General features: G+C 42.8%; 22 non-coding genes across 22 annotated transcripts; all 22 read left to right on the top strand.

Annotated features, from left to right (window-relative positions):
* The first annotated feature begins 416 nt into the window (after nt 1–416).
* trnae-uuc (transfer RNA glutamic acid (anticodon UUC)) lies at nt 417–488 on the top strand. The gene has a single exon. It is a non-coding gene; the product is annotated as a tRNA-Glu (tRNA).
* Nucleotides 489–832: 344 nt separating this feature from the next.
* trnae-cuc (transfer RNA glutamic acid (anticodon CUC)) lies at nt 833–904 on the top strand. The gene has a single exon. It is a non-coding gene; the product is annotated as a tRNA-Glu (tRNA).
* Nucleotides 905–2,321: 1,417 nt separating this feature from the next.
* On the top strand, nt 2,322–2,393 carry trnae-uuc (transfer RNA glutamic acid (anticodon UUC)). Its single transcript has one exon. It is a non-coding gene; the product is annotated as a tRNA-Glu (tRNA).
* Nucleotides 2,394–2,737: 344 nt separating this feature from the next.
* Nucleotides 2,738–2,809, top strand: trnae-cuc (transfer RNA glutamic acid (anticodon CUC)). Its single transcript has one exon. It is a non-coding gene; the product is annotated as a tRNA-Glu (tRNA).
* A 455-nt stretch (nt 2,810–3,264) lies between these two features.
* trnae-uuc (transfer RNA glutamic acid (anticodon UUC)) lies at nt 3,265–3,336 on the top strand. The gene has a single exon. It is a non-coding gene; the product is annotated as a tRNA-Glu (tRNA).
* A 344-nt stretch (nt 3,337–3,680) lies between these two features.
* On the top strand, nt 3,681–3,752 carry trnae-cuc (transfer RNA glutamic acid (anticodon CUC)). The gene has a single exon. It is a non-coding gene; the product is annotated as a tRNA-Glu (tRNA).
* Nucleotides 3,753–4,218: 466 nt separating this feature from the next.
* trnae-uuc (transfer RNA glutamic acid (anticodon UUC)) lies at nt 4,219–4,290 on the top strand. The gene has a single exon. It is a non-coding gene; the product is annotated as a tRNA-Glu (tRNA).
* A 341-nt stretch (nt 4,291–4,631) lies between these two features.
* Nucleotides 4,632–4,703, top strand: trnae-cuc (transfer RNA glutamic acid (anticodon CUC)). Its single transcript has one exon. It is a non-coding gene; the product is annotated as a tRNA-Glu (tRNA).
* A 466-nt stretch (nt 4,704–5,169) lies between these two features.
* Nucleotides 5,170–5,241, top strand: trnae-uuc (transfer RNA glutamic acid (anticodon UUC)). Its single transcript has one exon. It is a non-coding gene; the product is annotated as a tRNA-Glu (tRNA).
* Nucleotides 5,242–5,585: 344 nt separating this feature from the next.
* On the top strand, nt 5,586–5,657 carry trnae-cuc (transfer RNA glutamic acid (anticodon CUC)). Its single transcript has one exon. It is a non-coding gene; the product is annotated as a tRNA-Glu (tRNA).
* A 466-nt stretch (nt 5,658–6,123) lies between these two features.
* Nucleotides 6,124–6,195, top strand: trnae-uuc (transfer RNA glutamic acid (anticodon UUC)). The gene has a single exon. It is a non-coding gene; the product is annotated as a tRNA-Glu (tRNA).
* Nucleotides 6,196–6,536: 341 nt separating this feature from the next.
* On the top strand, nt 6,537–6,608 carry trnae-cuc (transfer RNA glutamic acid (anticodon CUC)). The gene has a single exon. It is a non-coding gene; the product is annotated as a tRNA-Glu (tRNA).
* A 1,419-nt stretch (nt 6,609–8,027) lies between these two features.
* On the top strand, nt 8,028–8,099 carry trnae-uuc (transfer RNA glutamic acid (anticodon UUC)). Its single transcript has one exon. It is a non-coding gene; the product is annotated as a tRNA-Glu (tRNA).
* A 344-nt stretch (nt 8,100–8,443) lies between these two features.
* On the top strand, nt 8,444–8,515 carry trnae-cuc (transfer RNA glutamic acid (anticodon CUC)). The gene has a single exon. It is a non-coding gene; the product is annotated as a tRNA-Glu (tRNA).
* Nucleotides 8,516–8,969: 454 nt separating this feature from the next.
* trnae-uuc (transfer RNA glutamic acid (anticodon UUC)) lies at nt 8,970–9,041 on the top strand. The gene has a single exon. It is a non-coding gene; the product is annotated as a tRNA-Glu (tRNA).
* A 341-nt stretch (nt 9,042–9,382) lies between these two features.
* trnae-cuc (transfer RNA glutamic acid (anticodon CUC)) lies at nt 9,383–9,454 on the top strand. The gene has a single exon. It is a non-coding gene; the product is annotated as a tRNA-Glu (tRNA).
* An 881-nt stretch (nt 9,455–10,335) lies between these two features.
* trnae-cuc (transfer RNA glutamic acid (anticodon CUC)) lies at nt 10,336–10,407 on the top strand. Its single transcript has one exon. It is a non-coding gene; the product is annotated as a tRNA-Glu (tRNA).
* A 344-nt stretch (nt 10,408–10,751) lies between these two features.
* trnae-cuc (transfer RNA glutamic acid (anticodon CUC)) lies at nt 10,752–10,823 on the top strand. Its single transcript has one exon. It is a non-coding gene; the product is annotated as a tRNA-Glu (tRNA).
* A 449-nt stretch (nt 10,824–11,272) lies between these two features.
* On the top strand, nt 11,273–11,344 carry trnae-uuc (transfer RNA glutamic acid (anticodon UUC)). The gene has a single exon. It is a non-coding gene; the product is annotated as a tRNA-Glu (tRNA).
* Nucleotides 11,345–11,688: 344 nt separating this feature from the next.
* On the top strand, nt 11,689–11,760 carry trnae-cuc (transfer RNA glutamic acid (anticodon CUC)). The gene has a single exon. It is a non-coding gene; the product is annotated as a tRNA-Glu (tRNA).
* Nucleotides 11,761–12,214: 454 nt separating this feature from the next.
* trnae-uuc (transfer RNA glutamic acid (anticodon UUC)) lies at nt 12,215–12,286 on the top strand. Its single transcript has one exon. It is a non-coding gene; the product is annotated as a tRNA-Glu (tRNA).
* Nucleotides 12,287–12,638: 352 nt separating this feature from the next.
* Nucleotides 12,639–12,710, top strand: trnae-uuc (transfer RNA glutamic acid (anticodon UUC)). Its single transcript has one exon. It is a non-coding gene; the product is annotated as a tRNA-Glu (tRNA).
* Nucleotides 12,711–12,930: the final 220 nt, after the last annotated feature.

The raw sequence follows: 12,930 nt of genomic DNA, 5'->3' as shown, positions 1-12,930 counted from the left end.
ATCATGTTAAAAATGAATCAGGTGGAGAATGTTACACGATCCTTATCAGTTCAGTTAAACAGGCTGGTCCTTAGTTATCCTGTGAAGGACTGATGATTGCTGTAAGTCACAGACCTTTCCTGCTGTTGTATGAGAAATTAAGTCCCTGGAAGTTGAGGTGTAGAAGTTTTGTGAGCTGAATGGGGAGAGAACACGACGGTGCATTGAAGCTTGATGAAAGTCCATGTCTTAAACAGGCTCCTGTTTTACATGATGGTTATATCAGTTCGACAAAGATGGCCACTTTCACTCCTTGCATCAAACAATATGTCTTCTCGTTAGTACTTCTTTAAGTCATTTGATTGTGTTACTTTAACTCCTGTTCCTTTTTATGACCATAAATTCCTGAAAAGGTGCCTTCCAAAACAGGAAAAATGTCCCTGATGGTCTAGTGGCTAGGATTCGGCGTTTTCACCGCCGCGGCCCGGGTTCGATTCCCGGTCATGGAACTAAACTATTAAACTCTCAATAAGTGCCAAATTTGTGTTCATAGACTTGCCAATCCTGCTGATGTAAGATAAATTGGGTCCCTGGAAGTTCAGTTGTAGATCTTTTGTGAGCTGAATGGGGAGAGAACACGACAGTGTATTTTAGCTTGATGCAGGTCCATGTCTTAAACAGGCTCCTCTTTTACATGGTGTGTATATCAGGTCGACAAAGATGGTGTCTTTCACTCCCTGCTTCAAACAATCTGTCTTCTCGTTAGTACTTCTTTAAGTCATTAGATGGTGGTACTTCAACTCCTGGTTATTTTAAAGACGTGAGAGTCCTGACCAGGTACATTTCGAACATGTCCCTGATGGTCTAGTGGCTAGGATTCGGCGCTCTCACCGCCGCGGCCCGGGTTCGATTCCCGGTCAGGGAATTAAGCTATTGAAAACTCAATTGGAATCAAATTTGGGTACATAGGAGAGCATCATGTTGATAATGAATCAGGTGGAGAATGTTACACAATCCTTATCAGTTCAGTTAAACAGGCTGGTCCTTAGTTATCCTGTGAAGGACTGATGATTGCTGTAAGTCACAGACCTTTCCTGCTGTTGTATGAGAAATTAAGTCCCTGGAAGTTGAGGTGTAGAAGTTTTGTGAGCTGAATGGGGAGAGAACACGACAGTGCATTGAAGCTTGATGAAAGTCCATGTCTTAAACAGGCTCCTCTTTTACATGATGGTTATATCAGTTCGACAAAGATTGCCACTTTCACTCCTTGCATCAAACAATATGTCTTCTCGTTAGTACTTCTTTAAGTCATTTGATTGTGTTACTTTAACTCCTGTTCCTTTTTATGACCATAAATTCCTGAAAAGGTGCCTTCCAAAACAGGAAAAATATCCCTGATGGTCTAGTGGATAGGATTTGGTGTTTTCATAGCCGCGGCACGGGTTCGATTCCCGGTCAGGGAACTAAACTATTAAACTCTCAATAAGTGCCAAATTTGTGTTCATAGACTTGCCAATCCTGCTGATGTAAGATAAATTGGGTCCCTGGAAGTTAAGGTGTAGATGTTTTGTAAGCTGAATGGGGAGAGAACAACAACAGTGTATTTTAGCTTGATGCAGGTCCATGTCTTAAACAGGCTCCTCTTTTACATGGTGTGTATATCAGGTCGAAAAGGTTGTTTTTCACTCCCTGCTTCAAACAATCTGTCTTCTCGTTAGTACTTCTTTAAGTCATTAGATGGTGGTACTTCAACTCCTGGTTATTTTAAAGACGTGAGAGTCCTGACCAGGTACATTTCGAACATGTCCCTGATGGTCTAGTGGCTAGGATTCGGCGCTCTCACCGCCGCGGCCCGGGTTCGATCCTGGTCAGGGAATTAAGCTATTGAAAACTCAATTGGAATCAAATTTGGGTACATAGGAGAGCATCATGTTGATAATGAATCAGGTGGAGAATGTTACACAATCCTTATCAGTTCAGTTAAACAGGCTGGTCCTTAGTCATCCTGTGAAGGACTGATGATTGCTGTAAGTCACAGACCTTCCCTGCTGTTGTATGAGAAATTAAGTCCCTGGAAGTTGAGGTTTAGAAGTTTTGTGAGCTGAATGGGGAGAGAACACTACAGTGCATTGAAGCTTGATGAAAGTCCATGTCTTAAACAGGCTGCTCTTTTACATGATGGTTATATCAGGTCGACAAAGGTGGCCACTTTCACTCCCTGCATCAAACAATATGTCTTCTCGTTAGTACTTCTTTAAGTCATTTGATTGTGTTACTTTAACTCCTGTTCCTTTTTATGACCATAAATTCCTGAAAAGGTGCCTTCCAAAACAGGAAAAATGTCCCTGATGGTCTAGTGGCTAGGATTCGGCGTTTTCACCGCCGCGGCCCTGGTTCGATTCCCGGTCAGGGAACTAAACTATTAAACTCTCAATAAGTGCCAAATTTGTGTTCATAGACTTGCCAATCCTGCTGATGTAAGATAAATTGGGTCCCTGGAAGTTCAGTTGTAGATCTTTTGTGAGCCGAATGGGGAGAGAACACGACAGTGTATTTTAGCTTGATGCAGGTCCATGTCTTAAACAGGCTCCTCTTTTACATGGTGTGTATATCAGGTCGACAAAGATGGTGTCTTTCACTCCCTGCTTCAAACAATCTGTCTTCTCGTTAGTACTTCTTTAAGTCATTAGATGGTGGTACTTCAACTCCTGGTTATTTTAAAGCCGTGAGAGTCCTGACCAGGTACATATCGAACATGTCCCTGATGGTCTAGTCGCTAGGATTCGGCGCTCTCACCGCCGCGGCCCGGGTTCGATTCCCGGTCAGGGAATTAAGCTATTGGAATCAAATTTGGGTACATAGGAGAGCATCATGTTGATAATGAATCAGGTGGAGAATGTTACACAATCCTTATCAGTTCAGTTAAACAGGCTGGTCCTTAGTCATCCTGTGAAGGACTGATGATTGCTGTAAGTCATAGACCTATCCTGCTGTTGTATGAGAAATTAGGTCCCTGGAAGTTGAGGTGTAGAAGTTTCGTGAGCTGAATGGGGAGAGAACACGACAGTGCATTGAAGCTTGATTAAAGTCCATATCTTAAACAGGCTCCTCTTTTAAATGATGGTTATATCAGTTCGACAAAGATGGCCACTTTCACCCCTTGCATCAAACAATATGTCTTCTCGTTAGTACTTCTTTAAGTCATTTGATTGTGTTACTTTAACTCCTGTTCCTTTTTATGACCATAAATTCCTGAAAAGGGTGCCTTGCAAAACAGGAAAAATGTCCCTGATGGTCTAGTGGCTAGGATTCGGCGTTTTCACCGCCGCGGCCTAGGTTCGATTCCCGGTCAGGGAACTAAACTATTAAACTCTCAATAAGTGCCAAATTTGTGTTCATAGACTTGCCAATCCTGCTGATGTAAGACAAATTGGGTCCCTGGAAGTTCAGGTGTAGATGTTTTGTAAGCTGAATGGGGAGAGAACACAACAGTGTATTTTAGCTTGATGCAGGTCCCTGTCTTAAGCAGGCTCCTCTTTTACATGTTGTGTATATCAGGTCGACAAAGATGGTGTCTTTCACTCCCTGCTTCAAACAATCTGTCTTCTCGTTAGTACTTCTTTAAGTCATTAGATGGTGGTACTTCAACTCCTGGTTATTTTAAAGACGTGAGAGTCCTGACCAGGTACATTTCGAACATGTCCCTGATGGTCTAGTGGCTAGGATTCGGCGCTCTCACCGCCGCGGCCCGGGTTCGATTCCCGGTCAGGGAATTAAGCTATTGAAAACTCAATTGGAATCAAATTTGGGTACATAGGAGAGCATCATGCTGATAATGAATCAGGTGGAGAATGTTACACAATCCTTATCAGTTCAGTTAAACAGACTGGTCCTTAGTCATCCTGTGAAGGACTGATGATAACTGTAAGTCATAGACCTATCCTGCTGTTGTATGAGAAATTAGGTCCCTGGAAGTTCAGGTGTAGAAGTTTTGTGAGCTGAATGGGGAGAGAACACGACAGTTAATTGAAGCTTGATGAAAGTCCATGTCTTAAACAGGCTCCTCTTTTACATGATGGTTATATCAGTTCGACAAAGATGGCCAATTTCACTCCTTGCATCAAACAATATGTCTTCTCGTTAGTACTTCTTTAAGTCATTTGATTGTGTTACTTTAACTCCTGTTCCTTTTTATGACCATAAATTCCTGAAAAGGTGCCTTCCAAAACATGAAAAATGTCCCTGATGTTCTAGTGGCTAGGATTCGGCGTTTTCACCGCCGCGGCCCGGGTTCGATTCCCGGTCAGGGAAGTAAACTATTAAACTCTCAATAAGTGCCAAATTTGTGTTCATAGACTTGCCAATCCTGCTGATGTAAGACAAATTGGGTCCCTGGAAGTTCAGGTGTAGATGTTTTGTAAGCTGAATGGGGAGAGAACACAACAGTGTATTTTAGCTTGATGCAGGTCCCTGTCTTAAACAGGCTCCTCTTTTACATGGTGTGTATATCAGGTCGAAAAGGTTGTTTTTCACTCCCTGCTTCAAACAATCTGTTTTCTCGTTAGTACTTCTTTAAGTCATTAGATGGTGGTACTTCAACTCCTGGTTATTTTAAAGCCGTTAGAGTCCTGACCAGGTACATTTCGAACATGTCCCTGATGGTCTAGTGGCTAGGATTCGGCGCTCTCACCGCCGCGGCCCGGGTTCGATTCCCGGTCAGGGAATTAAGCTATTGAAAACTCAATTGGAATCAAATTTGGGTACATAGGAGAGCATCATGTTGATAATGAATCAGGTGGAGAATGTTACACAATCCTTATCAGTTCAGTTAAACAGGCTGGTCCTTAGTCATCCTGTGAAGGACTGATGATTGCTGTAAGTCATAGACCTATCCTGCTGTTGTATGAGAAATTAGGTCCCTGGAAGTTGAGATGTAGAAGTTTTGTGAGCTGAATGGGGAGAGAACACGACAGTGCATTGAAGCTTGATTAAAGTCCATGTCTTAAACAGGCTCCTCTTTTACATGATGGTTATATCAGTTAGACAAAGATGGCCACTTTCACTCACTGCATCAAACAATATGTCTTCTCGTTAGTACTTCTTTAAGTCATTTGATTGTGTTACTTTAACGCCTGTTCCTTTTTATGACCATAAAGTCCTGAAAAGGTGCCTTCCAAAACAGGAAAAATGTCCCTGATGGTCTAGTGGCTAGGATTCGGCGTTTTCACCGCCGCGGCCCGGGTTCAATTCCCGGTCAGGGAACTAAACTATTAAACTCTCAATAAGTGCCAAATTTATGTGCATAGACTTGCCAATCCTGCTGATGTAAGATAAATTGGGTCCCTGGAAGTTCAGTTGTAGATCTTTTGTGAGCTGAATGGGGAGAGAACACGACAGTGTATTTTAGCTTGATGCAGGTCCATGTCTTAAACAGGCTCCTCTTTTACATGGTGTGTATATCAGGTCGACAAAGATGGTGTCTTTCACTCCCTGCTTCAAACAATCTGTCTTCTCGTTAGTACTTCATTAAGTCATTAGATGGTGGTACTTCAACTCCTGGTTATTTTAAAGCCGTGAGAGTCCTGACAAGGTACATATCGAACATGTCCCTGATGGTCTAGTGGCTAGGATTCGGCGCTCTCACCGCCGCGGACCGGGTTCGATTCCCGGTCAGGGAATTAAGCTATTGAAATCTCAATTGGAATCAAATTTGGGTACATAGGAGAGCATCATGTTGATAATGAATCAGGTGGAGAATGTTACACAATCCTTATCAGTTCAGTTAAACAGGCTGGTCCTTAGTCATCCTGTGAAGGACTGATGATTGCTGTAAGTAATAGACCTATCCTGCTGTTGTATGAGAAATTAGGTCCCTGGAAGTTGAGGTGTAGAAGTTTTGTGAGCTGAATGGGGAGAGAACACGACAATGCATTGAAGCTTGATGAAGGTCCATGTCTTAAACAGGCTCCTCTTTTACATGATGGTTATATCAGTTCAACAAAGATGGCCACTTTCACCCCTTGCATCAAACAATATGTCTTCTCGTTAGTACTTCTTTAAGTCATTTGATTGTGTTACTTTAACTCCTGTTCCTTTTTATGACCATAAATTCCTGAAAAGGTGCCTTCCAAAACAGGAAAAATGTCCCTGATGGTCTAGTGGCTAGGATTCGGCGTTTTCACCGCCGCGGCCCGGGTTCGATTCCCGGTCAGGGAACTAAACTATTAAACTCTCAATAAGTGCCAAATTTGTGTTCATAGACTTGCCAATCCTGCTGATGTAAGATAAATTGGGTCCCTGGAAGTTAAGGTGTAGATGTTTGGAAGCTGAATGGGGAGAGAACAACAACAGTGTATTTTAGCTTGATGCAGGTCCATGTCTTAAACAGGCTCCTCTTTTACATGTTGTGTATATCAGGTCGAAAAGGTTGTTTTTCACTCCCTGCTTCAAACAATCTGTCTTCTCGTTAGTACTTCTTTAAGTCATTAGATGGTGGTACTTCAACTCCTGGTTATTTTAAAGCCGTTAGAGTCCTGACCAGGTACATTTCGAACATGTCCCTGATGGTCTAGTGGCTAGGATTCGGCGCTCTCACCGCCGCGGCCCAGGTTCGATTCCCGGTCAGGGAATTAAGCTATTGAAAACTCAATTGGAATCAAATTTGGGTACATAGGAGAGCATCATGTTGATAATGAATCAGGTGGAGAATGTTACACAATCCTTATCAGTTCAGTTAAACAGGCTGGTCCTTAGTCATCCTGTGAAGGACTGATGATTACTCTAAGTCATAGACCTATCCTGCTGTTGTATGAGAAATTAGGTCCCTGGAAGTTCAGGTGTAGAAGTTTTGTGAGCTGAATGGGGAGAGAACACGACAGTAAATTGAAGCTTGATGAAAGTCCATGTCTTAAACAGGCTCCACTTTTACATGATGGTTATATCAGGTAGACAAAGATGGCCACTTTCACTCCCTGCATCAAACAATATGTCTTCTCGTTAGTACTTCTTTAAGTCATTTGATTGTGTTACTTTAACTCCTGTTCCTTTTTATGACCATAAATTCCTGAAAAGGTGCCTTCCAAAACAGGAAAAATGTCCCTGATGGTCTAGTGGCTAGGATTCGGCGTTTTCACCGCCGTGGCCCGGGTTCGATTCCCGTCAGGGAACTAAACTATTAAACTCTCAATAAGTGCCAAATTTGTGTTCATAGACTTGCCAATCCTGCTGATGTAAGATAAATTGGGTCCCTGGAAGTTCAGTTGTAGATCTTTTGTGAGCTGAATGGGGAGAGAACACGACAGTGTGTTTTAGCTTGATGCAGGTCCCTGTCTTAAACAGGCTCCTCTTTTACATGGTGTGTATATCAGGTCGACAAAGATGGTGTCTTTCACTCCCTGCTTCAAACAATCTGTCTTCTCGTTAGTACTTCTTTAAGTCATTAGATGGTGGTACTTCAACTCCTGGTTATTTTAAAGCCGTGAGAGTCCTGACCAGGTACATATCGAACATGTCCCTGATGGTGTAGTGGCTAGGATTTGGCGCTCTCACCGCCGCGGCCCGGGTTTGATTCCCGGTCAGGGAATTAAGCTATTGATATCTCAATTGGAATCAAATTTGGGTACATAGGAGAGCATCATGTTGATAATGAATCAGGTGGAGAATGTTACACAATCCTTATCAGTTCAGTTAAACAGGCTGGTCCTTAGTCATCCTGTGAAGGACTGATGATTGCTGTAAGTCATAGACCTATCCTACTGTTGTATGAGAAATTAGGTCCCTGGAAGTTGAGGTGTAGAAGTTTCGTGAGCTGAATGGGGAGAGAACACGACAGTAAATTGAAGCTTGATGAAATTCCATGTCTTAAACAGGCTCCTCTTTTAAATGATGGTTATATCAGTTCGACAAAGAAGGCCACTTTCACCCCTTGCATCAAACAATATGTCTTCTCGTTAGTACTTCTTTAAGTCATTTGATTGTGTTACTTTAACTCCTGTTCCTTTTTATGACCATAAATTCCTGAAAAGGTGCCTTCCAAAACAGGAAAAATGTCCCTGATGGTCTAGTGGCTAGGATTCGGCGTTTTCACCGCCGCGGCCCGGGTTCGATTCCCGGTCAGGGAACTAAACTATTAAACTCTCAATAAGTGCCAAATTTGTGTTCATAGACTTGCCAATCCTGCTGATGTAAGACAAATTGGGTCCCTGGAAGTTCAGTTGTAGATCTTTTGTGAGCTGAATGGGGAGAGAACACGACAGTGTATTTTAGCTTGATGCAGGTCCATGTCTTAAACAGGCTCCTCTTTTACATGGTGTGTATATCAGGTCGACAAAGATGGTGTCTTTCACTCCCTGCTTCAAACAATCTGTCTTCTCGTTAGTACTTCTTTAAGTCATTAGATGGTGGTACTTCAACTCCTGGTTATTTTAAAGCCGTGAGAGTCCTGACCAGGTACATATCGAACATGTCCCTGATGGTCTAGTGGCTAGGATTCGGCGCTCTCACCGCCGCGGCCCGGGTTCGATTCCCGGTCAGGGAATTAAGCTATTGGAATCAAATTTGGGTACATAGGAGAGCATCATGTTGATAATGAATCAGGTGGAGAATGTTACACAATCCTTATCAGTTCAGTTAAACAGGCTGGTCCTTAGTCATCCTGTGAAGGACTGATGATTGCTGTAAGTCATAGACCTATCCTGCTGTTGTATGAGAAATTAGGTCCCTGGAAGTTGAGGTGTAGAAGTTTCGTGAGCTGAATGGGGAGAGAACACGACAGTGCATTGAAGCTTGATTAAAGTCCATGTCTTAAACAGGCTCCTCTTTTAAATGATGGTTATATCAGTTCGACAAAGATGGCCACTTTCACCCCTTGCATCAAACAATATGTCTTCTCGTTAGTACTTCTTTAAGTCATTTGATTGTGTTACTTTAACTCCTGTTCCTTTTCATGACCATAAAGTCCTGAAAAGGTGCCTTCCAAAACAGGTAAAATGTCCCTGATGGTCTAGTGGCTAGGATTCGGCGTTTTCACCGCCGCGGCCCGGGTTCGATTCCCGGTCAGGGAACTAAACTATTAAACTCTCAATAAGTGCCAAATTTGTGTTCATAGACTTGCCAAACCTGCTGATGTAAGATAAATTGGGTCCCTGGAAGTTAAGGTGTAGATGTTTGGAAGCTGAATGGGGAGAGAACAACAACAGTGTATTTTAGCTTGATGCAGGTCCATGTCTTAAACAGGCTCCTCTTTTACATGGTGTGTATATCAGGTCGAAAAGGTTGTTTTTCACTCCCTGCTTCAAACAATCTGTCTTCTCGTTAGTACTTCTTTAAGTCATTAGATGGTGGTACTTCAACTCCTGGTTATTTTAAAGCCGTTAGAGTCCTGACCAGGTACATTTCGAACATGTCCCTGATGGTCTAGTGGCTAGGATTCGGCGCTCTCACCGCCGCGGCCCGGGTTCGATTCCCGGTCAGGGAATTAAGCTATTGAAAACTCAATTGGAATCATATTTGGGTACATAGGAGAGCATCATGTTGATAATGAATCAGGTGGAGAATGTTACACAATCCTTATCAGTTCAGTTAAACAGGCTGGTCCTTAGTCATCCTGTGAAGGACTGATGATTACTGTAAGTCATAGACCTATCCTGCTGTTGTATGAGAAATTAGGTCCCTGGAAGTTCAGGTGTAGAAGTTTTGTGAGCTGAATGGGGAGAGAACACGACAGTAAATTGAAGCTTGATGAAAGTCCATGTCTTAAACAGGCTCCACTTTTACATGATGGTTATATCAGGTAGACAAAGATGGCCACTTTCACTCCCTGCATCAAACAATATGTCTTCTCGTTAGTACTTCTTTAAGTCATTTGATTGTGTTACTTTAACTCCTGTTCCTTTTTATGACCATAAATTCCTGAAAAGGTGCCTTCCAAAACAGGAAAAATGTCCCTGATGGTCTAGTGGCTAGGATTCGGCGTTTTCACCGCCGTGGCCCGGGTTCGATTCCCGTCAGGGAACTAAACTATTAAACTCTCAATAAGTGCCAAATTTGTGTTCATAGACTTGCCAATCCTGCTGATGTAAGATAAATTGGGTCCCTGGAAGTTCAGTTGTGGATCTTTTGTGAGCTGAATGGGGAGAGAACACGACAGTGTATTTTAGCTTGATGCAGGTCCCTGTCTTAAACAGGCTCCTCTTTTACATGGTGTGTATATCAGGTCGACAAAGATGGTGTCTTTCACTCCCTGCTTCAAACAATCTGTCTTCTCGTTAGTACTTCTTTAAGTCATTAGATGGTGATACTTCAACTCTTGTTTATTTTAAAGCCGTGAGAGTCCTGACCAGGTACATATCGAACATGTCCCTGATGGTCTAGTGGCTAGGATTCGGCGCTCTCACCGCCGCGGCCCGGGTTCGATTCCCGGTCATGGAACTAAACTATTAAACTCTCAATAAGTGCCAAATTTGTGTTCATAGACTTGCCAATCCTGCTGATGTAAGATAAATTGGGTCCCTGGAAGTTCAGTTGTAGATCTTTTGTGAGCTGAATGGGGAGAGAACACGACAGTGTATTTTAGCTTGATGCAGGTCCATGTCTTAAACAGGCTCCTCTTTTACATGGTGTGTATATCAGGTCGACAAAGATGGTGTCTTTCACTCCCTGCTTCAAACAATCTGTCTTCTCGTTAGTACTTCTTTAAGTCATTAGATGGTGGTACTTCAACTCCTGGTTATTTTAAAGCCGTGAGAGTCCTGACCAGGTACATATCGAACATGTCCCTGATGGTGTAGTGGCTAGGATTTGGCGCTCTCACCGCCGCGGCCCGGGTTCGATTCCCGGTCAGGGAATTAAGCTATTGATATCTCAATTGGAATCAAATTTGGGTACATAGGAGAGCATCATGTTGATAATGAATCAGGTGGAGAATGTTACACAATCCTTATCAGTTCAGTTAAACAGGCTGGTCCTTAGTCATCCTGTGAAGGACTGATGATTGCTGTAAGTCATAGACCTATCCTACTGTTGTATGAGAAATTAGGTCCCTGGAAGTTGAGGTGTAGAAGTTTCGTGAGCTGAATGGGGAGAGAACACGACAGTAAATTGAAGCTTGATGAAATTCCATGTCTTAAACAGGCTCCTCTTTTAAATGACAAAGAAGGCCACTTTCACCCCTTGCATCAAACAATATGTCTTCTCGTTAGTACTTCTTTAAGTCATTTGATTGTGTTACTTTAACTCCTGTTCCTTTTTATGACCATAAATTCCTGAAAAGGTGCCTTCCAAAACAGGAAAAATGTCCCTGATGGTCTAGTGGCTAGGATTCGGCGTTTTCACCGCCGCGGCCCGGGTTCGATTCCCGGTCAGGGAACTAAACTATTAAACTCTCAATAAGTGCCAAATTTGTGTTCATAGACTTGCCAATCCTGCTGATGTAAGACAAATTGGGTCCCTGGAAGTTCAGTTGTAGATCTTTTGTGAGCTGAATGGGGAGAGAACACGACAGTGTATTTTAGCTTGATGCAGGTCCATGTCTTAAACAGGCTCCTCTTTTACATGGTGTGTATATCAGGTCGACAAAGATGGTGTCTTTCACTCCCTGCTTCAAACAATCTGTCTTCTCGTTAGTACTTCTTTAAGTCATTAGATGGTGGTACTTCAACTCCTGGTTATTTTAAAGCCGTGAGAGTCCTGACCAGGTACATATCGAACATGTCCCTGATGGTCTAGTGGCTAGGATTCGGCGCTCTCACCGCCGCGGCCCGGGTTCGATTCCCGGTCAGGGAATTAAGCTATTGGAATCAAATTTGGGTACATAGGAGAGCATCATGTTGATAATGAATCAGGTGGAGAATGTTACACAATCCTTATCAGTTCAGTTAAACAGGCTGGTCCTTAATCATCCTGTGAAGGACTGATGATTGCTGTAAGTCATAGACCTATCCTGCTGTTGTATGAGAAATTAGGTCCCTGGAAGTTGAGGTGTAGAAGTTTCATGAGCTGAATGGGGAGAGAACACGACAGTGCATTGAAGCTTGATTAAAGTCCATGTCTTAAACAGGCTCCTCTTTTAAATGATGGTTATATCAGTTCGACAAAGATGGCCACTTTCACCCCTTGCATCAAACAATATGTCTTCTCGTTAGTACTTCTTTAAGTCATTTGATTGTGTTACTTTAACTCCTGTTCCTTTTTATGACCATAAAGTCCTGAAAAGGTGCCTTCCAAAATAGGTAAAATGTCCCTGATGGTCTAGTGGCTAGGATTCGGCGTTTTCACCGCCGCGGCCCGGGTTCGATTCCCGGTCAGGGAACTAAACTTTTAAACTCTCAATAAGTGCCAAATTTGTGTTCATAGACTTGCCAATCCTGCTGATGTAAGACAAATTGGGTCCCTGGAAGTTCAGGTGTAGATGTTTTGTAAGCTGAATGGGGAGAGAACACAACAGTGTATTTTAGCTTGATGCAGGTCCCTGTCTTAAACAGGCTCCTCTTTTACATTATGGTTATATCAGTTCGACCAAGATGGCCCCTTTCACTCCTTGCATCAAACAATATGTCTTCTCGTTAGTACTTCTTTAAGTCATTTGATTGTGTTACTTTAACTCCTGTTCCTTTTTATGACCATAAATTCCTGAAAAGGTGCCTTCCAAAACAGGAAAAATGTCCCCGATGGTCTAGTGGCTAGGATTCGGCGTTTTCACCGCCGCGGCCCGGGTTCGATTCCCGGTCAGGGAAGTACACTATTAAACTCTCAATAAGTGCCAAATTTGTGTTCATAGACTTGCCAATCCTGCTGATGTAAGATAAATTGGGTCCCTGGAAGTTAAGGTGTAGATCTTTTGTGAGCTGAATGGGGAGAGAACACGACAGTGTATTTTAGCTTGATGCAGGTCCATGTCTTAAACAGGCTCCTCTTTTACATGGTGTGTATATCAGGTCGACAAAGATGGTGTCT

Source organism: Platichthys flesus, chromosome 2 (genome assembly GCF_949316205.1).
Source record: "Platichthys flesus chromosome 2, fPlaFle2.1, whole genome shotgun sequence".
NCBI classification, from domain to species: Eukaryota; Metazoa; Chordata; class Actinopteri; order Pleuronectiformes; family Pleuronectidae; genus Platichthys; species Platichthys flesus.
Note: the sequence above shows the minus strand (reverse complement) of the source record. Positions and strands in the feature narration are given on the sequence as shown.